The sequence below is a fragment of the Schistocerca cancellata genome, unplaced genomic scaffold (assembly GCF_023864275.1).
Source record: "Schistocerca cancellata isolate TAMUIC-IGC-003103 unplaced genomic scaffold, iqSchCanc2.1 HiC_scaffold_417, whole genome shotgun sequence".
Classification (NCBI taxonomy): domain Eukaryota; kingdom Metazoa; phylum Arthropoda; class Insecta; order Orthoptera; family Acrididae; genus Schistocerca; species Schistocerca cancellata.
In genome coordinates this window covers 15,055-39,702 of record NW_026046434.1, presented here as the reverse complement: position 1 = coordinate 39,702, position 24,648 = coordinate 15,055, and the positions used below count along the sequence as shown (strand labels likewise).

Here is a 24,648-nt window from a genome sequence, read left to right as displayed (position 1 = left end):
ATTTTCGCACCGCACTAGTTTATTCACCTCACCCTAACAGTGCAAACTCTTGTCGATATATCGCCACTTTCATGCATACTTCCTCTTTCGTTTCACTTTGCGTCTTACTTGATACCCGCCCAAGAGCTGCTGATATACAATACTCGCAATAAATGTGTTTCTCTCTGTATCTCTTTTCGCCTATCACGAGTATTGCTTTTCCTCACATGGCAATTATGAAAACACCCACAGCTAAACAAACACTTCCACTCAGCGCCACGTCCATACTATCAATCATACGCCAGTAATTTCACAGCTACTTGCTCCACTAATACATTTCTTATGTCTACTGTTAAACAGATGAAGAATCAAAGTATACAACAAGTCTCTATGAACATCACTGTCAGGACATTTTACAGACCTACGCATACCATGCCAATCTTTATGCTTCAACTATGATGGCCATGTGCTATGAATAAAGAAATTTCTCATAAAATAACAATTTTACAACTACTCCGACAAGTTCCTTACTAAAATGCTAGATGTTTAGCAATCCCCCCCCCCCCCCCAAAAATCATCTCAGAATAATCTCAAGCAGTGCTTACATCCCATGAGCACTTCTTTGCAAACAAAACCACAAACTACTTTTTATACTAGCTTCCTTGTCACACTGAACAGGAAACTAATGCTAGTGCCTCAGTTTACTAAAAAGCTTTTTTTGCTTGCAACAAATAAACTACCAACTTGAACCACTTGGATTTTCAGACACACACAGAAAACTTAATTCCACAGAAATTTAGGAGTAACAGTGGTTACCTCACATTTTCACACACACTCAAATAGCTAGTTCTGTGCACTTCACACTATGTTCTCATCGTGTTTCACCAGAGAACACAGTTATCACTATGAATGGATTCTGGTAAAAGAGCATTAAAAAAAAAACAGCCTGATCAAAGTGATTATCTGCACATCCTCTGCCAATATCATGTCACTCTATACCCGAGGGAAACTAGAATGCAGGGAAAGGAGCTTTGTTGTGAGCACTGTGTTGGTATTTCATCATTTACTGGCCAAAGTCTTCTCAAGCCAAGTATGCACCAGCTCTGTCTATGGCTGGGTCAATCAAGAGCCCCTATCAATTTTACTTAAAAGACAAGCAGCATCAACAACTCACAGGAGGCACTGAACATTTATACCATTATCTGCACCACCTTCCACTGATTTACTGAAGAAGAAACAGCAAAGTCTGGCCAATTTTGTACACAAGTAATCTTGAAAACATTGGAGTCAACAGCAGATACATAGTTTCCAAGACTGTAGCTAGGAACAACCCTTCCATTTCAAGATTTATCTCTCACTGAGACACATCATACCCAAACTACACCTACCAGGAAATTGCTACTCAATTCATCTCTAGCTATCTATGTCATATTCAACAACTGTCTCTTTCTCACCTAAATCTTCTACAAAACTGAGTACACTGTTATGAACAAAGAACCAATGCCACATTATGGCAACAAGCCAGTGCCACTAATATCCACTCTATTGAAAACAATTGAAATGCTCATCCTGCCCAACTAACCACCATCTACAGCCCAAATCTCACTCACATCATACCTACAAATCACAAACTTCTGCGGTAAAAATAATTTTGGGTTTCAAAACACAATCTACTAATCACATACTAGTATTTATTACAAAGCCTCTCAATTCATCATTCACTTCCAAATATCGGCTTATATGCTGTTGTGCAACTGCAGTGCAAGTAAACACCCTCAAATCATCTAGAACTGAGATGCGGAAAGGGTTCACCAAGAGTTTCCAGGACAATAAATAGCGCTCTCTCTCTCTTTACACAATCGCCTAACACACTGCAAGCCATTTCAGGGCAAATGTACTTGTTTCATTATACTACGAAACGGCCAATTACATTTTCAAATTAAAAAAGCATCTACCTGATCCAACGTGATCCGCTACTCCACGCCCTTCATTCTCACAACACAACCTACCTCTTGTTAATTACATTACGTTTTACTTGTGATTATGGCTCAGCAATAGCCGAGCACTACGAAAAATACCTTATAGACTCATTTAATGTTCCCCTCCACGGAAATCTTTAGTAAAAGGCGAAAGATTTATTCGTTTTGAAGGGAAACCAGAGTGCCGATCAACGCCCTCACTTCAATACTTATGGCTGCTTCTCTATTGCTTCTCCGCGAGAACGCGGAAAATTCTTTCCGTCTTGTCTACTTCTCTACTGTCAACACACTTCCAGTGCCATGCAAGCACACACCCCAAACTAACTGTCAGCGCTGAAATACGTGTCTGCCAAATGTCGTCGATATTACTCTTTAGATAACTATTTTCATCATTTCTGTCACCATTCAAGCTGCTTCATTACCTCACCTGCCGACAGATGGCAGCACGCCCAATTCCTCTCGGCGACCCACCGTCAGAGACACAACTGCCCGCACTGCTCTGCATCTAACACTAATCTCTCTCCTCCCCACCACACTCGTTCACTGAAAAAACAGACAACTAGATAGTTCTTTGAACGCAAAACTAGGCCACATCAGACGCAACCTGTATGTAGATGTATGGTGCAAGGGAAATATCCCCCTGCTCCCACACAACTAATTAATACTAGTTGACAACAGAAATAAAATTTCTGCCGATAGTATTTGAACCAGTCTTATTCATTTGCGAATTTCATGCATTCCTTCTTGCAGATAACAGTGCCTTGCAAATCACTCAATTCATGTTTGCTAGCCAAACGTGCTCCTCCTAAATGTTCCGTACATCATGCATTAGTGCTGATTATCAAGACTGTGTTGTGTGTCAGCCTTTTATGGTCATCAATTGCACTCTTCTTGTGTTGCTCACTCATTCTTGTAACTCAAAAGTACGTCGTTGTCATCCAAGCCTAGCACTTGGAGCAGGCCAAATCAAATGGCTCGTCCCCGTGCCACTCGAGAAACTCCCACAAGGCTTTCATGACATGTCGTAATCAAAGTCCTTCCACAACCTGTAGCGACATTTCTGCAACGACGCGGGTCCCGATACCAAAAGTATGACTTATGCTTGCTTCTATTCTATATAATAAAACCACCACTCGGAAAGCGCTATTCCCTTCCCACATCCCTCAGAATGTGGTGAACGATCATCGATTACAACCAAGATGCGATGAATCTCGATCGCAAGCCTCACGCTCAGGGACAGTGCTACCACTCATCATCGTGGTTACGTCTACTCCAGCTTTGAACTAGAGAGAGTTGAAGACATACTACAGAAATGATCCTGTGAAGTATGATCTTGCTAGCAAGCTATCACCGCTCGCTACTTATGCCACGAGACCGTCAACACGCCCTACGAGAATACGACACACTCTTCACATTTCGCGATTTACTTATCGAAGAATTTCTTAAGCTCGGACATTCTGCAAAGAACCTACTTCTACTCTTACTTGGCCGCCATGATCTCACTCAGCTATTTTGTGCGCTACCAGTGCTTCTTGTCTTCCGAAATGAGAGACCATTGCCTCACGCGAGACTGTATGTAAACACCGCTTGCACCTCCGGCCGCTAGATGGGGGCCTGGGGCACATACAGTAGCATCCTATGGCGCAAGCAGACATGCCAAATAGCCACTGAAAGACAAACACACAAGACGGCGTTCATAGGACTCTTGTGCTTTCTTTAAAGCCGCCTCTCTCTTCGAAAATTTTCGCACCGCACTAGTTTATTCACCTCACCCTAACAGTGCAAACTCTTGTCGATATATCGCCACTTTCATGCATACTTCCTCTTTCGTTTCACTTTGCGTCTTACTTGATACCCGCCCAAGAGCTGCTGATATACAATACTCGCAATAAATGTGTTTCTCTCTGTATCTCTTTTCGCCTATCACGAGTATTGCTTTTCCTCACATGGCAATTATGAAAACACCCACAGCTAAACAAACACTTCCACTCAGCGCCACGTCCATACTATCAATCATACGCCAGTAATTTCACAGCTACTTGCTCCACTAATACATTTCTTATGTCTACTGTTAAACAGATGAAGAATCAAAGTATACAACAAGTCTCTATGAACATCACTGTCAGGACATTTTACAGACCTACGCATACCATGCCAATCTTTATGCTTCAACTATGATGGCCATGTGCTATGAATAAAGAAATTTCTCATAAAATAACAATTTTACAACTACTCCGACAAGTTCCTTACTAAAATGCTAGATGTTTAGCAATCCCCCCCCCCCCCCCAAAAATCATCTCAGAATAATCTCAAGCAGTGCTTACATCCCATGAGCACTTCTTTGCAAACAAAACCACAAACTACTTTTTATACTAGCTTCCTTGTCACACTGAACAGGAAACTAATGCTAGTGCCTCAGTTTACTAAAAAGCTTTTTTTGCTTGCAACAAATAAACTACCAACTTGAACCACTTGGATTTTCAGACACACACAGAAAACTTAATTCCACAGAAATTTAGGAGTAACAGTGGTTACCTCACATTTTCACACACACTCAAATAGCTAGTTCTGTGCACTTCACACTATGTTCTCATCGTGTTTCACCAGAGAACACAGTTATCACTATGAATGGATTCTGGTAAAAGAGCATTAAAAAAAAAACAGCCTGATCAAAGTGATTATCTGCACATCCTCTGCCAATATCATGTCACTCTATACCCGAGGGAAACTAGAATGCAGGGAAAGGAGCTTTGTTGTGAGCACTGTGTTGGTATTTCATCATTTACTGGCCAAAGTCTTCTCAAGCCAAGTATGCACCAGCTCTGTCTATGGCTGGGTCAATCAAGAGCCCCTATCAATTTTACTTAAAAGACAAGCAGCATCAACAACTCACAGGAGGCACTGAACATTTATACCATTATCTGCACCACCTTCCACTGATTTACTGAAGAAGAAACAGCAAAGTCTGGCCAATTTTGTACACAAGTAATCTTGAAAACATTGGAGTCAACAGCAGATACATAGTTTCCAAGACTGTAGCTAGGAACAACCCTTCCATTTCAAGATTTATCTCTCACTGAGACACATCATACCCAAACTACACCTACCAGGAAATTGCTACTCAATTCATCTCTAGCTATCTATGTCATATTCAACAACTGTCTCTTTCTCACCTAAATCTTCTACAAAACTGAGTACACTGTTATGAACAAAGAACCAATGCCACATTATGGCAACAAGCCAGTGCCACTAATATCCACTCTATTGAAAACAATTGAAATGCTCATCCTGCCCAACTAACCACCATCTACAGCCCAAATCTCACTCACATCATACCTACAAATCACAAACTTCTGCGGTAAAAATAATTTTGGGTTTCAAAACACAATCTACTAATCACATACTAGTATTTATTACAAAGCCTCTCAATTCATCATTCACTTCCAAATATCGGCTTATATGCTGTTGTGCAACTGCAGTGCAAGTAAACACCCTCAAATCATCTAGAACTGAGATGCGGAAAGGGTTCACCAAGAGTTTCCAGGACAATAAATAGCGCTCTCTCTCTCTTTACACAATCGCCTAACACACTGCAAGCCATTTCAGGGCAAATGTACTTGTTTCATTATACTACGAAACGGCCAATTACATTTTCAAATTAAAAAAGCATCTACCTGATCCAACGTGATCCGCTACTCCACGCCCTTCATTCTCACAACACAACCTACCTCTTGTTAATTACATTACGTTTTACTTGTGATTATGGCTCAGCAATAGCCGAGCACTACGAAAAATACCTTATAGACTCATTTAATGTTCCCCTCCACGGAAATCTTTAGTAAAAGGCGAAAGATTTATTCGTTTTGAAGGGAAACCAGAGTGCCGATCAACGCCCTCACTTCAATACTTATGGCTGCTTCTCTATTGCTTCTCCGCGAGAACGCGGAAAATTCTTTCCGTCTTGTCTACTTCTCTACTGTCAACACACTTCCAGTGCCATGCAAGCACACACCCCAAACTAACTGTCAGCGCTGAAATACGTGTCTGCCAAATGTCGTCGATATTACTCTTTAGATAACTATTTTCATCATTTCTGTCACCATTCAAGCTGCTTCATTACCTCACCTGCCGACAGATGGCAGCACGCCCAATTCCTCTCGGCGACCCACCGTCAGAGACACAACTGCCCGCACTGCTCTGCATCTAACACTAATCTCTCTCCTCCCCACCACACTCGTTCACTGAAAAAACAGACAACTAGATAGTTCTTTGAACGCAAAACTAGGCCACATCAGACGCAACCTGTATGTAGATGTATGGTGCAAGGGAAATATCCCCCTGCTCCCACACAACTAATTAATACTAGTTGACAACAGAAATAAAATTTCTGCCGATAGTATTTGAACCAGTCTTATTCATTTGCGAATTTCATGCATTCCTTCTTGCAGATAACAGTGCCTTGCAAATCACTCAATTCATGTTTGCTAGCCAAACGTGCTCCTCCTAAATGTTCCGTACATCACGCATTAGTGCTGATTATCAAGACTGTGTTGTGTGTCAGCCTTTTATGGTCATCAATTGCACTCTTCTTGTGTTGCTCACTCATTCTTGTAACTCAAAAGTACGTCGTTGTCATCCAAGCCTAGCACTTGGAGCAGGCCAAATCAAATGGCTCGTCCCCGTGCCACTCGAGAAACTCCCACAAGGCTTTCATGACATGTCGTAATCAAAGTCCTTCCACAACCTGTAGCGACATTTCTGCAACGACGCGGGTCCCGATACCAAAAGTATGACTTATGCTTGCTTCTATTCTATATAATAAAACCACCACTCGGAAAGCGCTATTCCCTTCCCACATCCCTCAGAATGTGGTGAACGATCATCGATTACAACCAAGATGCGATGAATCTCGATCGCAAGCCTCACGCTCAGGGACAGTGCTACCACTCATCATCGTGGTTACGTCTACTCCAGCTTTGAACTAGAGAGAGTTGAAGACATACTACAGAAATGATCCTGTGAAGTATGATCTTGCTAGCAAGCTATCACCGCTCGCTACTTATGCCACGAGACCGTCAACACGCCCTACGAGAATACGACACACTCTTCACATTTCGCGATTTACTTATCGAAGAATTTCTTAAGCTCGGACATTCTGCAAAGAACCTACTTCTACTCTTACTTGGCCGCCATGATCTCACTCAGCTATTTTGTGCGCTACCAGTGCTTCTTGTCTTCCGAAATGAGAGACCATTGCCTCACGCGAGACTGTATGTAAACACCGCTTGCACCTCCGGCCGCTAGATGGGGGCCTGGGGCACATACAGTAGCATCCTATGGCGCAAGCAGACATGCCAAATAGCCACTGAAAGACAAACACACAAGACGGCGTTCATAGGACTCTTGTGCTTTCTTTAAAGCCGCCTCTCTCTTCGAAAATTTTCGCACCGCACTAGTTTATTCACCTCACCCTAACAGTGCAAACTCTTGTCGATATATCGCCACTTTCATGCATACTTCCTCTTTCGTTTCACTTTGCGTCTTACTTGATACCCGCCCAAGAGCTGCTGATATACAATACTCGCAATAAATGTGTTTCTCTCTGTATCTCTTTTCGCCTATCACGAGTATTGCTTTTCCTCACATGGCAATTATGAAAACACCCACAGCTAAACAAACACTTCCACTCAGCGCCACGTCCATACTATCAATCATACGCCAGTAATTTCACAGCTACTTGCTCCACTAATACATTTCTTATGTCTACTGTTAAACAGATGAAGAATCAAAGTATACAACAAGTCTCTATGAACATCACTGTCAGGACATTTTACAGACCTACGCATACCATGCCAATCTTTATGCTTCAACTATGATGGCCATGTGCTATGAATAAAGAAATTTCTCATAAAATAACAATTTTACAACTACTCCGACAAGTTCCTTACTAAAATGCTAGATGTTTAGCAATCCCCCCCCCCCCCCAAAAAATCATCTCAGAATAATCTCAAGCAGTGCTTACATCCCATGAGCACTTCTTTGCAAACAAAACCACAAACTACTTTTTATACTAGCTTCCTTGTCACAGTGAACAGGAAACTAATGCTAGTGCCTCAGTTTACTAAAAAGCTTTTTTCGCTTGCAACAAATAAAGTACCAACTTGAACCACTTGGATTTTCAGACACACACAGAAAACTTAATTCCACAGAAATTTAGGAGTAACAGTGGTTACCTCACATTTTCACACACACTCAAATAGCTAGTTCTGTGCACTTCACACTATGTTCTCATCGTGTTTCACCAGAGAACACAGTTATCACTATGAATGGATTCTGGTAAAAGAGCATTAAAAAAAAAAAAACAGCCTGATCAAAGTGATTATCTGCACATCCTCTGCCAATATCATGTCACTCTATACCCGAGGGAAACTAGAATGCAGGGAAAGGAGCTTTGTTGTGAGCACTGTGTTGGTATTTCATCATTTACTGGCCAAAGTCTTCTCAAGCCAAGTATGCACCAGCTCTGTCTATGGCTGGGTCAATCAAGAGCCCCTATCAATTTTACTTAAAAGACAAGCAGCATCAACAACTCACAGGAGGCACTGAACATTTATACCATTATCTGCACCACCTTCCACTGATTTACTGAAGAAGAAACAGCAAAGTCTGGCCAATTTTGTACACAAGTAATCTTGAAAACATTGGAGTCAACAGCAGATACATAGTTTCCAAGACTGTAGCTAGGAACAACCCTTCCATTTCAAGATTTATCTCTCACTGAGACACATCATACCCAAACTACACCTACCAGGAAATTGCTACTCAATTCATCTCTAGCTATCTATGTCATATTCAACAACTGTCTCTTTCTCACCTAAATCTTCTACAAAACTGAGTACACTGTTATGAACAAAGAACCAATGCCACATTATGGCAACAAGCCAGTGCCACTAATATCCACTCTATTGAAAACAATTGAAATGCTCATCCTGCCCAACTAACCACCATCTACAGCCCAAATCTCACTCACATCATACCTACAAATCACAAACTTCTGCGGTAAAAATAATTTTGGGTTTCAAAACACAATCTACTAATCACATACTAGTATTTATTACAGAGCCTCTCAATTCATCATTCACTTCCAAATATCGGCTTATATGCTGTTGTGCAACTGCAGTGCAAGTAAACACCCTCAAATCATCTAGAACTGAGATGCGGAAAGGGTTCACCAAGAGTTTCCAGGACAATAAATAGCGCTCTCTCTCTCTTTACACAATCGCCTAACACACTGCAAGCCATTTCAGGGCAAATGTACTTGTTTCATTATACTACGAAACGGCCAATTACATTTTCAAATTAAAAAAGCATCTACCTGATCCAACGTGATCCGCTACTCCACGCCCTTCATTCTCACAACACAACCTACCTCTTGTTAATTACATTACGTTTTACTTGTGATTATGGCTCAGCAATAGCCGAGCACTACGAAAAATACCTTATAGACTCATTTAATGTTCCCCTCCACGGAAATCTTTAGTAAAAGGCGAAAGATTTATTCGTTTTGAAGGGAAACCAGAGTGCCGATCAACGCCCTCACTTCAATACTTATGGCTGCTTCTCTATTGCTTCTCCGCGAGAACGCGGAAAATTCTTTCCGTCTTGTCTACTTCTCTACTGTCAACACACTTCCAGTGCCATGCAAGCACACACCCCAAACTAACTGTCAGCGCTGAAATACGTGTCTGCCAAATGTCGTCGATATTACTCTTTAGATAACTATTTTTATCATTTCTGTCACCATTCAAGCTGCTTCATTACCTCACCTGCCGACAGATGGCAGCACGCCCAATTCCTCTCGGCGACCCACCGTCAGAGACACAACTGCCCGCACTGCTCTGCATCTAACACTAATCTCTCTCCTCCCCACCACACTCGTTCACTGAAAAAACAGACAACTAGATAGTTCTTTGAACGCAAAACTAGGCCACATCAGACGCAACCTGTATGTAGATGTATGGTGCAAGGGAAATATCCCCCTGCTCCCACACAACTAATTAATACTAGTTGACAACAGAAATAAAATTTCTGCCGATAGTATTTGAACCAGTCTTATTCATTTGCGAATTTCATGCATTCCTTCTTGCAGATAACAGTGCCTTGCAAATCACTCAATTCATGTTTGCTAGCCAAACGTGCTCCTCCTAAATGTTCCGTACATCATGCATTAGTGCTGATTATCAAGACTGTGTTGTGTGTCAGCCTTTTATGGTCATCAATTGCACTCTTCTTGTGTTGCTCACTCATTCTTGTAACTCAAAAGTACGTCGTTGTCATCCAAGCCTAGCACTTGGAGCAGGCCAAATCAAATGGCTCGTCCCCGTGCCACTCGAGAAACTCCCACAAGGCTTTCATGACATGTCGTAATCAAAGTCCTTCCACAACCTGTAGCGACATTTCTGCAACGACGCGGGTCCCGATACCAAAAGTATGACTTATGCTTGCTTCTATTCTATATAATAAAACCACCACTCGGAAAGCGCTATTCCCTTCCCACATCCCTCAGAATGTGGTGAACGATCATCGATTACAACCAAGATGCGATGAATCTCGATCGCAAGCCTCACGCTCAGGGACAGTGCTACCACTCATCATCGTGGTTACGTCTACTCCAGCTTTGAACTAGAGAGAGTTGAAGACATACTACAGAAATGATCCTGTGAAGTATGATCTTGCTAGCAAGCTATCACCGCTCGCTACTTATGCCACGAGACCGTCAACACGCCCTACGAGAATACGACACACTCTTCACATTTCGCGATTTACTTATCGAAGAATTTCTTAAGCTCGGACATTCTGCAAAGAACCTACTTCTACTCTTACTTGGCCGCCATGATCTCACTCAGCTATTTTGTGCGCTACCAGTGCTTCTTGTCTTCCGAAATGAGAGACCATTGCCTCACGCGAGACTGTATGTAAACACCGCTTGCACCTCCGGCCGCTAGATGGGGGCCTGGGGCACATACAGTAGCATCCTATGGCGCAAGCAGACATGCCAAATAGCCACTGAAAGACAAACACACAAGACGGCGTTCATAGGACTCTTGTGCTTTCTTTAAAGCCGCCTCTCTCTTCGAAAATTTTCGCACCGCACTAGTTTATTCACCTCACCCTAACAGTGCAAACTCTTGTCGATATATCGCCACTTTCATGCATACTTCCTCTTTCGTTTCACTTTGCGTCTTACTTGATACCCGCCCAAGAGCTGCTGATATACAATACTCGCAATAAATGTGTTTCTCTCTGTATCTCTTTTCGCCTATCACGAGTATTGCTTTTCCTCACATGGCAATTATGAAAACACCCACAGCTAAACAAACACTTCCACTCAGCGCCACGTCCATACTATCAATCATACGCCAGTAATTTCACAGCTACTTGCTCCACTAATACATTTCTTATGTCTACTGTTAAACAGATGAAGAATCAAAGTATACAACAAGTCTCTATGAACATCACTGTCAGGACATTTTACAGACCTACGCATACCATGCCAATCTTTATGCTTCAACTATGATGGCCATGTGCTATGAATAAAGAAATTTCTCATAAAATAACAATTTTACAACTACTCCGACAAGTTCCTTACTAAAATGCTAGATGTTTAGCAATCCCCTCCCCCCAAAAAAAATCATCTCAGAATAATCTCAAGCAGTGCTTACATCCCATGAGCACTTCTTTGCAAACAAAACCACAAACTACTTTTTATACTAGCTTCCTTGTCACAGTGAACAGGAAACTAATGCTAGTGCCTCAGTTTACTAAAAAGCTTTTTTCGCTTGCAACAAATAAAGTACCAACTTGAACCACTTGGATTTTCAGACACACACAGAAAACTTAATTCCACAGAAATTTAGGAGTAACAGTGGTTACCTCACATTTTCACACACACTCAAATAGCTAGTTCTGTGCACTTCACACTATGTTCTCATCGTGTTTCACCAGAGAACACAGTTATCACTATGAATGGATTCTGGTAAAAGAGCATTAAAAAAAAAAAAAACAGCCTGATCAAAGTGATTATCTGCACATCCTCTGCCAATATCATGTCACGCTATACCCGAGGGAAACTAGAATGCAGGGAAAGGAGCTTTGTTGTGAGCACTGTGTTGGTATTTCATCATTTACTGGCCAAAGTCTTCTCAAGCCAAGTATGCACCAGCTCTGTCTATGGCTGGGTCAATCAAGAGCCCCTATCAATTTTACTTAAAAGACAAGCAGCATCAACAACTCACAGGAGGCACTGAACATTTATACCATTATCTGCACCACCTTCCACTGATTTACTGAAGAAGAAACAGCAAAGTCTGGCCAATTTTGTACACAAGTAATCTTGAAAACATTGGAGTCAACAGCAGATACATAGTTTCCAAGACTGTAGCTAGGAACAACCCTTCCATTTCAAGATTTATCTCTCACTGAGACACATCATACCCAAACTACACCTACCAGGAAATTGCTACTCAATTCATCTCTAGCTATCTATGTCATATTCAACAACTGTCTCTTTCTCACCTAAATCTTCTACAAAACTGAGTACACTGTTATGAACAAAGAACCAATGCCACATTATGGCAACAAGCCAGTGCCACTAATATCCACTCTATTGAAAACAATTGAAATGCTCATCCTGCCCAACTAACCACCATCTACAGCCCAAATCTCACTCACATCATACCTACAAATCACAAACTTCTGCGGTAAAAATAATTTTGGGTTTCAAAACACAATCTACTAATCACATACTAGTATTTATTACAAAGCCTCTCAATTCATCATTCACTTCCAAATATCGGCTTATATGCTGTTGTGCAACTGCAGTGCAAGTAAACACCCTCAAATCATCTAGAACTGAGATGCGGAAAGGGTTCACCAAGAGTTTCCAGGACAATAAATAGCGCTCTCTCTCTCTTTACACAATCGCCTAACACACTGCAAGCCATTTCAGGGCAAATGTACTTGTTTCATTATACTACGAAACGGCCAATTACATTTTCAAATTAAAAAAGCATCTACCTGATCCAACGTGATCCGCTACTCCACGCCCTTCATTCTCACAACACAACCTACCTCTTGTTAATTACATTACGTTTTACTTGTGATTATGGCTCAGCAATAGCCGAGCACTACGAAAAATACCTTATAGACTCATTTAATGTTCCCCTCCACGGAAATCTTTAGTAAAAGGCGAAAGATTTATTCGTTTTGAAGGGAAACCAGAGTGCCGATCAACGCCCTCACTTCAATACTTATGGCTGCTTCTCTATTGCTTCTCCGCGAGAACGCGGAAAATTCTTTCCGTCTTGTCTACTTCTCTACTGTCAACACACTTCCAGTGCCATGCAAGCACACACCCCAAACTAACTGTCAGCGCTGAAATACGTGTCTGCCAAATGTCGTCGATATTACTCTTTAGATAACTATTTTCATCATTTCTGTCACCATTCAAGCTGCTTCATTACCTCACCTGCCGACAGATGGCAGCACGCCCAATTCCTCTCGGCGACCCACCGTCAGAGACACAACTGCCCGCACTGCTCTGCATCTAACACTAATCTCTCTCCTCCCCACCACACTCGTTCACTGAAAAAACAGACAACTAGATAGTTCTTTGAACGCAAAACTAGGCCACATCAGACGCAACCTGTATGTAGATGTATGGTGCAAGGGAAATATCCCCCTGCTCCCACACAACTAATTAATACTAGTTGACAACAGAAATAAAATTTCTGCCGATAGTATTTGAACCAGTCTTATTCATTTGCGAATTTCATGCATTCCTTCTTGCAGATAACAGTGCCTTGCAAATCACTCAATTCATGTTTGCTAGCCAAACGTGCTCCTCCTAAATGTTCCGTACATCACGCATTAGTGCTGATTATCAAGACTGTGTTGTGTGTCAGCCTTTTATGGTCATCAATTGCACTCTTCTTGTGTTGCTCACACATTCTTGTAACTCAAAAGTACGTCGTTGTCATCCAAGCCTAGCACTTGGAGCAGGCCAAATCAAATGGCTCGTCCCCGTGCCACTCGAGAAACTCCCACAAGGCTTTCATGACATGTCGTAATCAAAGTCCTTCCACAACCTGTAGCGACATTTCTGCAACGACGCGGGTCCCGATACCAAAAGTATGACTTATGCTTGCTTCTATTCTATATAATAAAACCACCACTCGGAAAGCGCTATTCCCTTCCCACATCCCTCAGAATGTGGTGAACGATCATCGATTACAACCAAGATGCGATGAATCTCGATCGCAAGCCTCACGCTCAGGGACAGTGCTACCACTCATCATCGTGGTTACGTCTACTCCAGCTTTGAACTAGAGAGAGTTGAAGACATACTACAGAAATGATCCTGTGAAGTATGATCTTGCTAGCAAGCTATCACCGCTCGCTACTTATGCCACGAGACCGTCAACACGCCCTACGAGAATACGACACACTCTTCACATTTCGCGATTTACTTATCGAAGAATTTCTTAAGCTCGGACATTCTGCAAAGAACCTACTTCTACTCTTACTTGGCCGCCATGATCTCACTCAGCTATTTTGTGCGCTACCAGTGCTTCTTGTCTTCCGAAATGAGAGACCATTGCCTCACGCGAGACTGTATGTAAACACCGCTTGCACCTCCGGCCGCTAGATGGGGGCCTGGGGCACATACAGTAGCATCCTATGGCGCAAGCAGACATGCCAAATAGCCACTGAAAGACAAACACACAAGACGGCGTTCATAGGACTCTTGTGCTTTCTTTAAAGCCGCCTCTCTCTTCGAAAATTTTCGCACCGCACTAGTTTATTCACCTCACCCTAACAGTGCAAACTCTTGTCGATATATCGCCACTTTCATGCATACTTCCTCTTTCGTTTCACTTTGCGTCTTACTTGATACCCGCCCAAGAGCTGCTGATATACAATACTCGCAATAAATGTGTTTCTCTCTGTATCTCTTTTCGCCTATCACGAGTATTGCTTTTCCTCACATGGCAATTATGAAAACACCCACAGCTAAACAAACACTTCCACTCAGCGCCACGTCCATACTATCAATCATACGCCAGTAATTTCACAGCTACTTGCTCCACTAATACATTTCTTATGTCTACTGTTAAACAGATGAAGAATCAAAGTATACAACAAGTCTCTATGAACATCACTGTCAGGACATTTTACAGACCTACGCATACCATGCCAATCTTTATGCTTCAACTATGATGGCCATGTGCTATGAATAAAGAAATTTCTCATAAAATAACAATTTTACAACTACTCCGACAAGTTCCTTACTAAAATGCTAGATGTTTAGCAATCCCCCCCCCCCCCCAAAAAATCATCTCAGAATAATCTCAAGCAGTGCTTACATCCCATGAGCACTTCTTTGCAAACAAAACCACAAACTACTTTTTATACTAGCTTCCTTGTCACACTGAACAGGAAACTAATGCTAGTGCCTCAGTTTACTAAAAAGCTTTTTTTGCTTGCAACAAATAAACTACCAACTTGAACCACTTGGATTTTCAGACACACACAGAAAACTTAATTCCACAGAAATTTAGGAGTAACAGTGGTTACCTCACATTTTCACACACACTCAAATAGCTAGTTCTGTGCACTTCACACTATGTTCTCATCGTGTTTCACCAGAGAACACAGTTATCACTATGAATGGATTCTGGTAAAAGAGCATTAAAAAAAAAAACAGCCTGATCAAAGTGATTATCTGCACATCCTCTGCCAATATCATGTCACTCTATACCCGAGGGAAACTAGAATGCAGGGAAAGGAGCTTTGTTGTGAGCACTGTGTTGGTATTTCATCATTTACTGGCCAAAGTCTTCTCAAGCCAAGTATGCACCAGCTCTGTCTATGGCTGGGTCAATCAAGAGCCCCTATCAATTTTACTTAAAAGACAAGCAGCATCAACAACTCACAGGAGGCACTGAACATTTATACCATTATCTGCACCACCTTCCACTGATTTACTGAAGAAGAAACAGCAAAGTCTGGCCAATTTTGTACACAAGTAATCTTGAAAACATTGGAGTCAACAGCAGATACATAGTTTCCAAGACTGTAGCTAGGAACAACCCTTCCATTTCAAGATTTATCTCTCACTGAGACACATCATACCCAAACTACACCTACCAGGAAATTGCTACTCAATTCATCTCTAGCTATCTATGTCATATTCAACAACTGTCTCTTTCTCACCTAAATCTTCTACAAAACTGAGTACACTGTTATGAACAAAGAACCAATGCCACATTATGGCAACAAGCCAGTGCCACTAATATCCACTCTATTGAAAACAATTGAAATGCTCATCCTGCCCAACTAACCACCATCTACAGCCCAAATCTCACTCACATCATACCTACAAATCACAAACTTCTGCGGTAAAAATAATTTTGGGTTTCAAAACACAATCTACTAATCACATACTAGTATTTATTACAAAGCCTCTCAATTCATCATTCACTTCCAAATATCGGCTTATATGCTGTTGTGCAACTGCAGTGCAAGTAAACACCCTCAAATCATCTAGAACTGAGATGCGGAAAGGGTTCACCAAGAGTTTCCAGGACAATAAATAGCGCTCTCTCTCTCTTTACACAATCGCCTAACACACTGCAAGCCATTTCAGGGCAAATGTACTTGTTTCATTATACTACGAAACGGCCAATTACATTTTCAAATTAAAAAAGCATCTACCTGATCCAACGTGATCCGCTACTCCACGCCCTTCATTCTCACAACACAACCTACCTCTTGTTAATTACATTACGTTTTACTTGTGATTATGGCTCAGCAATAGCCGAGCACTACGAAAAATACCTTATAGACTCATTTAATGTTCCCCTCCACGGAAATCTTTAGTAAAAGGCGAAAGATTTATTCGTTTTGAAGGGAAACCAGAGTGCCGATCAACGCCCTCACTTCAATACTTATGGCTGCTTCTCTATTGCTTCTCCGCGAGAACGCGGAAAATTCTTTCCGTCTTGTCTACTTCTCTACTGTCAACACACTTCCAGTGCCATGCAAGCACACACCCCAAACTAACTGTCAGCGCTGAAATACGTGTCTGCCAAATGTCGTCGATATTACTCTTTAGATAACTATTTTCATCATTTCTGTCACCATTCAAGCTGCTTCATTACCTCACCTGCCGACAGATGGCAGCACGCCCAATTCCTCTCGGCGACCCACCGTCAGAGACACAACTGCCCGCACTGCTCTGCATCTAACACTAATCTCTCTCCTCCCCACCACACTCGTTCACTGAAAAAACAGACAACTAGATAGTTCTTTGAACGCAAAACTAGGCCACATCAGACGCAACCTGTATGTAGATGTATGGTGCAAGGGAAATATCCCCCTGCTCCCACACAACTAATTAATACTAGTTGACAACAGAAATAAAATTTCTGCCGATAGTATTTGAACCAGTCTTATTCATTTGCGAATTTCATGCATTCCTTCTTGCAGATAACAGTGCCTTGCAAATCACTCAATTCATGTTTGCTAGCCAAACGTGCTCCTCCTAAATGTTCCGTACATCACGCATTAGTGCTGATTATCAAGACTGTGTTGTGTGTCAGCCTTTTATGGTCATCAATTGCACTCTTCTTGTGTTGCTCACTCATTCTTGTAACTCAAAAGTACGTCGTTGTCATCCAAGCCTAGCACTTGGAGCAGGCCAAATCAAATGGCTCGTCCCCGTGCCACTCGAGAAACTCCCACAAGGCTTTCATGACATGTCGTAATCAAAGTCCTTCCACAACCTGTAGCGACATTTCTGCAACGACGCGGGTCCCGATACCAAAAGTATGACTTATGCTTGCTTCTATTCTATATAATAAAACCACCACTCGGAAAGCGCTATTCCCTTCCCACATCCCTCAGAATGTGGTGAACGATCATCGATTACAACCAAGATGCGATGAATCTCGATCGCAAGCCTCACGCTCAGGGACAGTGCTACCACTCATCATCGTGGTTACGTCTACTCCAGCTTTGAACTAGAGAGAGTTGAAGACATACTACAGAAATGATCCTGTGAAGTATGATCTTGCTAGCAAGCTATCACCGCTCGCTACTTATGCCACGAGACCGTCAACACGCCCTACGAGAATACGACACACTCTTCACATTTCGCGATTTACTTATCGAAGAATTTCTTAAGCTCGGACATTCTGCAAAGAACCTACTTCTACTCTTACTTGGCCGCCATGATCTCACTCAGCTATTTTGTGCGCTACCAGTGCTTCTTGTCTTCCGAAATGAGAGACCATTGCCTCACGCGAGACTGTATGTAAACACCGCTTGCACCTCCGGCCGCTAGATGGGGGCCTGGGGCACATACAGTAGCATCCTATGGCGCAAGCAGACATGCCAAATAGCCACTGAAAGACAAACACACAAGACGGCGTTCATAGGACTCTTGTGCTTTCTTTAAAGCCGCCTCTCTCTTCGAAAATTTTCGCACCGCACTAGTTTATTCACCTCACCCTAACAGTGCAAACTCTTGTCGATATATCGCCACTTTCATGCATACTTCCTCTTTCGTTTCACTTTGCGTCTTACTTGATACCCGCCCAAGAGCTGCTGATATACAATACTCGCAATAAATGTGTTTCTCTCTGTATCTCTTTTCGCCTATCACGAGTATTGCTTTTCCTCACATGGCAATTATGAAAACACCCACAGCTAAACAAACACTTCCACTCAGCGCCACGTCCATACTATCAATCATACGCCAGTAATTTCACAGCTACTTGCTCCACTAATACATTTCTTATGTCTACTGTTAAACAGATGAAGAATCAAAGTATACAACAAGTCTCTATGAACATCACTGTCAGGACATTTTACAGACCTACGCATACCATGCCAATCTTTATGCTTCAACTATGATGGCCATGTGCTATGAATAAAGAAATTTCTCATAAAATAACAATTTTACAACTACTCCGACAAGTTCCTTACTAAAATGCTAGATGTTTAGCAATCCCCCCCCCCCCCCCAAAAATCATCTCAGAATAATCTCAAGCAGTGCTTACATCCCATGAGCACTTCTTTGCAAACAAAACCACAAACTACTTTTTATACTAGCTTCCTTGTCACACTGAACAGGAAACTAATGCTAGTGCCTCAGTTTACTAAAAAGCTTTTTTTGCTTGCAACAAATAAACTACCAACTTGAACCACTTGGATTTTCAGACACACACAGAAAACTTAATTCCACAGAAATTTAGGAGTAACAGTGGTTACCTCACATTTTCACACACACTCAAATAGCTAGTTCTGTGCACTTCACACTATGTTCTCATCGTGTTTCACCAGAGAACACAGTTATCACTATGAATGGATTCTGGTAAAAGAGCATTAAAAAAAAAAACAGCCTGATCAAAGTGATTATCTGCACATCCTCTGCCAATATCATGTCACTCTATACCCGAGGGAAACTAGAATGCAGGGAAAGGAGCTTTGTTGTGAGCACTGTGTTGGTATTTCATCATTTACTGGCCAAAGTCTTCTCAAGCCAAGTATGCACCAGCTCTGTCTATGGCTGGGTCAATCAAGAGCCCCTATCAATTTTACTTAAAAGACAAGCAGCATCAACAACTCACAGGAGGCACTGAACATTTATACCATTATCTGCACCACCTTCCACTGATTTACTGAAGAAGAAACAGCAAAGTCTGGCCAATTTTGTACACAAGTAATCTTGAAAACATTGGAGTCAACAGCAAATACATAGTTTCCAAGACTGTAGCTAGGAACAACCCTTCCATTTCAAGATTTATCTCTCACTGAGACACATCATACCCAAACTACACCTACCAGGAAATTGCTACTCAATTCATCTCTAGCTATCTATGTCATATTCAACAACTGTCTCTTTCTCACCTAAATCTTCTACAAAACTGAGTACACTGTTATGAACAAAGAACCAATGCCACATTATGGCAACAAGCCAGTGCCACTAATATCCACTCTATTGAAAACAATTGAAATGCTCATCCTGCCCAACTAACCACCATCTACAGCCCAAATCTCACTCACATCATACCTACAAATCACAAACTTCTGCGGTAAAAATAATTTTGGGTTTCAAAACACAATCTACTAATCACATACTAGTATTTATTACAAAGCCTCTCAATTCATCATTCACTTCCAAATATCGGCTTATATGCTGTTGTGCAACTGCAGTGCAAGTAAACACCCTCAAATCATCTAGAACTGAGATGCGGAAAGGGTTCACCAAGAGTTTCCAGGACAATAAATAGCGCTCTCTCTCTCTTTACACAATCGCCTAACACACTGCAAGCCATTTCAGGGCAAATGTACTTGTTTCATTATACTACGAAACGGCCAATTACATTTTCAAATTAAAAAAGCATCTACCTGATCCAACGTGATCCGCTACTCCACGCCCTTCATTCTCACAACACAACCTACCTCTTGTTAATTACATTACGTTTTACTTGTGATTATGGCTCAGCAATAGCCGAGCACTACGAAAAATACCTTATAGACTCATTTAATGTTCCCCTCCACGGAAATCTTTAGTAAAAGGCGAAAGATTTATTCGTTTTGAAGGGAAACCAGAGTGCCGATCAACGCCCTCACTTCAATACTTATGGCTGCTTCTCTATTGCTTCTCCGCGAGAACGCGGAAAATTCTTTCCGTCTTGTCTACTTCTCTACTGTCAACACACTTCCAGTGCCATGCAAGCACACACCCCAAACTAACTGTCAGCGCTGAAATACGTGTCTGCCAAATGTCGTCGATATTACTCTTTAGATAACTATTTTCATCATTTCTGTCACCATTCAAGCTGCTTCATTACCTCACCTGCCGACAGATGGCAGCACGCCCAATTCCTCTCGGCGACCCACCGTCAGAGACACAACTGCCCGCACTGCTCTGCATCTAACACTAATCTCTCTCCTCCCCACCACACTCGTTCACTGAAAAAACAGACAACTAGATAGTTCTTTGAACGCAAAACTAGGCCACATCAGACGCAACCTGTATGTAGATGTATGGTGCAAGGGAAATATCCCCCTGCTCCCACACAACTAATTAATACTAGTTGACAACAGAAATAAAATTTCTGCCGATAGTATTTGAACCAGTCTTATTCATTTGCGAATTTCATGCATTCCTTCTTGCAGATAACAGTGCCTTGCAAATCACTCAATTCATGTTTGCTAGCCAAACGTGCTCCTCCTAAATGTTCCGTACATCACGCATTAGTGCTGATTATCAAGACTGTGTTGTGTGTCAGCCTTTTATGGCCATCAATTGCACTCTTCTTGTGTTGCTCACTCATTCTTGTAACTCAAAAGTACGTCGTTGTCATCCAAGCCTAGCACTTGGAGCAGGCCAAATCAAATGGCTCGTCCCCGTGCCACTCGAGAAACTCCCACAAGGCTTTCATGACATGTCGTAATCAAAGTCCTTCCACAACCTGTAGCGACATTTCTGCAACGACGCGGGTCCCGATACCAAAAGTATGACTTATGCTTGCTTCTATTCTATATAATAAAACCACCACTCGGAAAGCGCTATTCCCTTCCCACATCCCTCAGAATGTGGTGAACGATCATCGATTACAACCAAGATGCGATGAATCTCGATCGCAAGCCTCACGCTCAGGGACAGTGCTACCACTCATCATCGTGGTTACGTCTACTCCAGCTTTGAACTAGAGAGAGTTGAAGACATACTACAGAAATGATCCTGTGAAGTATGATCTTGCTAGCAAGCTATCACCGCTCGCTACTTATGCCACGAGACCGTCAACACGCCCTACGAGAATACGACACACTCTTCACATTTCGCGATTTACTTATCGAAGAATTTCTTAAGCTCGGACATTCTGCAAAGAACCTACTTCTACTCTTACTTGGCCGCCATGATCTCACTCAGCTATTTTGTGCGCTACCAGTGCTTCTTGTCTTCCGAAATGAGAGACCATTGCCTCACGCGAGACTGTATGTAAACACCGCTTGCACCTCCGGCCGCTAGATGGGGGCCTGGGGCACATACAGTAGCATCCTATGGCGCAAGCAGACATGCCAAATAGCCACTGAAAGACAAACACACAAGACGGCGTTCATAGGACTCTTGTGCTTTCTTTAAAGCCGCCTCTCTCTTCGAAAATTTTCGCACCGCACTAGTTTATTCACCTCACCCTAACAGTGCAAACTCTTGTCGATATATCGCCACTTTCATGCATACTTCCTCTTTCGTTTCACTTTGCGTCTTACTTGATACCCGCCCAAGAGCTGCTGATATACAATACTCGCAATAAATGTGTTTCTCTCTGTATCTCTTTTCGCCTATCACGAGTATTGCTTTTCCTCACATGGCAATTATGAAAACACCCACAGCTAAACAAACACTTCCACTCAGCGCCACGTCCATACTATCAATCATACGCCAGTAATTTCACAGCTACTTGCTCCACTAATACATTTCTTATGTCTACTGTTAAACAGATGAAGAATCAAAGTATACAACAAGTCTCTATGAACATCACTGTCAGGACATTTTACAGACCTACGCATACCATGCCAATCTTTATGCTTCAACTATGATGGCCATGTGCTATGAATAAAGAAATTTCTCATAAAATAACAATTTTACAACTACTCCGACAAGTTCCTTACTAAAATGCTAGATGTTTAGCAATCCCCCCCCCCCCCAAAAATCATCTCAGAATAATCTCAAGCAGTGCTTACATCCCATGAGCACTTCTTTGCAAACAAAACCACAAACTACTTTTTATACTAGCTTCCTTGTCACAGTGAACAGGAAACTAATGCTAGTGCCTCAGTTTACTAAAAAGCTTTTTTCGCTTGCAACAAATAAAGTACCAACTTGAACCACTTGGATTTTCAGACACACACAGAAAACTTAATTCCACAGAAATTTAGGAGTAACAGTGGTTACCTCACATTTTCACACACACTCAAATAGCTAGTTCTGTGCACTTCACACTATGTTCTCATCGTGTTTCACCAGAGAACACAGTTATCACTATGAATGGATTCTGGTAAAAGAGCATTAAAAAAAAAAAAAACAGCCTGATCAAAGTGATTATCTGCACATCCTCTGCCAATATCATGTCACGCTATACCCGAGGGAAACTAGAATGCAGGGAAAGGAGCTTTGTTGTGAGCACTGTGTTGGTATTTCATCATTTACTGGCCAAAGTCTTCTCAAGCCAAGTATGCACCAGCTCTGTCTATGGCTGGGTCAATCAAGAGCCCCTATCAATTTTACTTAAAAGACAAGCAGCATCAACAACTCACAGGAGGCACTGAACATTTATACCATTATCTGCACCACCTTCCACTGATTTACTGAAGAAGAAACAGCAAAGTCTGGCCAATTTTGTACACAAGTAATCTTGAAAACATTGGAGTCAACAGCAGATACATAGTTTCCAAGACTGTAGCTAGGAACAACCCTTCCATTTCAAGATTTATCTCTCACTGAGACACATCATACCCAAACTACACCTACCAGGAAATTGCTACTCAATTCATCTCTAGCTATCTATGTCATATTCAACAACTGTCTCTTTCTCACCTAAATCTTCTACAAAACTGAGTACACTGTTATGAACAAAGAACCAATGCCACATTATGGCAACAAGCCAGTGCCACTAATATCCACTCTATTGAAAACAATTGAAATGCTCATCCTGCCCAACTAACCACCATCTACAGCCCAAATCTCACTCACATCATACCTACAAATCACAAACTTCTGCGGTAAAAATAATTTTGGGTTTCAAAACACAATCTACTAATCACATACTAGTATTTATTACAAAGCCTCTCAATTCATCATTCACTTCCAAATATCGGCTTATATGCTGTTGTGCAACTGCAGTGCAAGTAAACACCCTCAAATCATCTAGAACTGAGATGCGGAAAGGGTTCACCAAGAGTTTCCAGGACAATAAATAGCGCTCTCTCTCTCTTTACACAATCGCCTAACACACTGCAAGCCATTTCAGGGCAAATGTACTTGTTTCATTATACTACGAAACGGCCAATTACATTTTCAAATTAAAAAAGCATCTACCTGATCCAACGTGATCCGCTACTCCACGCCCTTCATTCTCACAACACAACCTACCTCTTGTTAATTACATTACGTTTTACTTGTGATTATGGCTCAGCAATAGCCGAGCACTACGAAAAATACCTTATAGACTCATTTAATGTTCCCCTCCACGGAAATCTTTAGTAAAAGGCGAAAGATTTATTCGTTTTGAAGGGAAACCAGAGTGCCGATCAACGCCCTCACTTCAATACTTATGGCTGCTTCTCTATTGCTTCTCCGCGAGAACGCGGAAAATTCTCAGTGCCATGCAAGCACACACCCCAAACTAACTGTCAGCGCTGAAATACGTGTCTGCCAAATGTCGTCGATATTACTCTTTAGATAACTATTTTCATCATTTCTGTCACCATTCAAGCTGCTTCATTACCTCACCTGCCGACAGATGGGCAGCACGCCCAATTCCTCTCGGCGACCCACCGTCAGAGACACAACTGCCCGCACTGCTCTGCATCTAACACTAATCTCTCTCCTCCC

At 42.0% G+C, this 24,648-nt stretch overlaps 13 non-coding genes across 13 annotated transcripts; all 13 read right to left on the bottom strand.

The window, feature by feature from the left end:
- Positions 1-2,024: 2,024 nt before the first annotated feature.
- LOC126123075 (U5 spliceosomal RNA) lies at positions 2,025-2,143 on the bottom strand. The gene has a single exon (XR_007526189.1). It is a non-coding gene; the product is annotated as a U5 spliceosomal RNA (small nuclear RNA).
- A 943-nt stretch (positions 2,144-3,086) lies between these two features.
- Positions 3,087-3,293, bottom strand: LOC126123132 (small nucleolar RNA U3). The gene has a single exon (XR_007526240.1). It is a non-coding gene; the product is annotated as a small nucleolar RNA U3 (small nucleolar RNA).
- A 2,429-nt stretch (positions 3,294-5,722) lies between these two features.
- LOC126123074 (U5 spliceosomal RNA) lies at positions 5,723-5,841 on the bottom strand. Its single transcript, XR_007526188.1, has one exon. It is a non-coding gene; the product is annotated as a U5 spliceosomal RNA (small nuclear RNA).
- A 943-nt stretch (positions 5,842-6,784) lies between these two features.
- On the bottom strand, positions 6,785-6,991 carry LOC126123119 (small nucleolar RNA U3). Its single transcript, XR_007526229.1, has one exon. It is a non-coding gene; the product is annotated as a small nucleolar RNA U3 (small nucleolar RNA).
- A 2,432-nt stretch (positions 6,992-9,423) lies between these two features.
- LOC126123073 (U5 spliceosomal RNA) lies at positions 9,424-9,542 on the bottom strand. The gene has a single exon (XR_007526187.1). It is a non-coding gene; the product is annotated as a U5 spliceosomal RNA (small nuclear RNA).
- Positions 9,543-10,485: 943 nt separating this feature from the next.
- LOC126123107 (small nucleolar RNA U3) lies at positions 10,486-10,692 on the bottom strand. The gene has a single exon (XR_007526218.1). It is a non-coding gene; the product is annotated as a small nucleolar RNA U3 (small nucleolar RNA).
- A 2,432-nt stretch (positions 10,693-13,124) lies between these two features.
- On the bottom strand, positions 13,125-13,243 carry LOC126123072 (U5 spliceosomal RNA). Its single transcript, XR_007526186.1, has one exon. It is a non-coding gene; the product is annotated as a U5 spliceosomal RNA (small nuclear RNA).
- Positions 13,244-14,186: 943 nt separating this feature from the next.
- Positions 14,187-14,393, bottom strand: LOC126123094 (small nucleolar RNA U3). Its single transcript, XR_007526206.1, has one exon. It is a non-coding gene; the product is annotated as a small nucleolar RNA U3 (small nucleolar RNA).
- Positions 14,394-16,823: 2,430 nt separating this feature from the next.
- On the bottom strand, positions 16,824-16,942 carry LOC126123071 (U5 spliceosomal RNA). Its single transcript, XR_007526185.1, has one exon. It is a non-coding gene; the product is annotated as a U5 spliceosomal RNA (small nuclear RNA).
- Positions 16,943-17,885: 943 nt separating this feature from the next.
- On the bottom strand, positions 17,886-18,092 carry LOC126123082 (small nucleolar RNA U3). The gene has a single exon (XR_007526195.1). It is a non-coding gene; the product is annotated as a small nucleolar RNA U3 (small nucleolar RNA).
- Positions 18,093-20,522: 2,430 nt separating this feature from the next.
- LOC126123069 (U5 spliceosomal RNA) lies at positions 20,523-20,641 on the bottom strand. The gene has a single exon (XR_007526183.1). It is a non-coding gene; the product is annotated as a U5 spliceosomal RNA (small nuclear RNA).
- Positions 20,642-21,584: 943 nt separating this feature from the next.
- On the bottom strand, positions 21,585-21,791 carry LOC126123070 (small nucleolar RNA U3). The gene has a single exon (XR_007526184.1). It is a non-coding gene; the product is annotated as a small nucleolar RNA U3 (small nucleolar RNA).
- Positions 21,792-24,222: 2,431 nt separating this feature from the next.
- LOC126123068 (U5 spliceosomal RNA) lies at positions 24,223-24,341 on the bottom strand. The gene has a single exon (XR_007526182.1). It is a non-coding gene; the product is annotated as a U5 spliceosomal RNA (small nuclear RNA).
- Between the last annotated feature and the right edge of the window lie 307 nt (positions 24,342-24,648).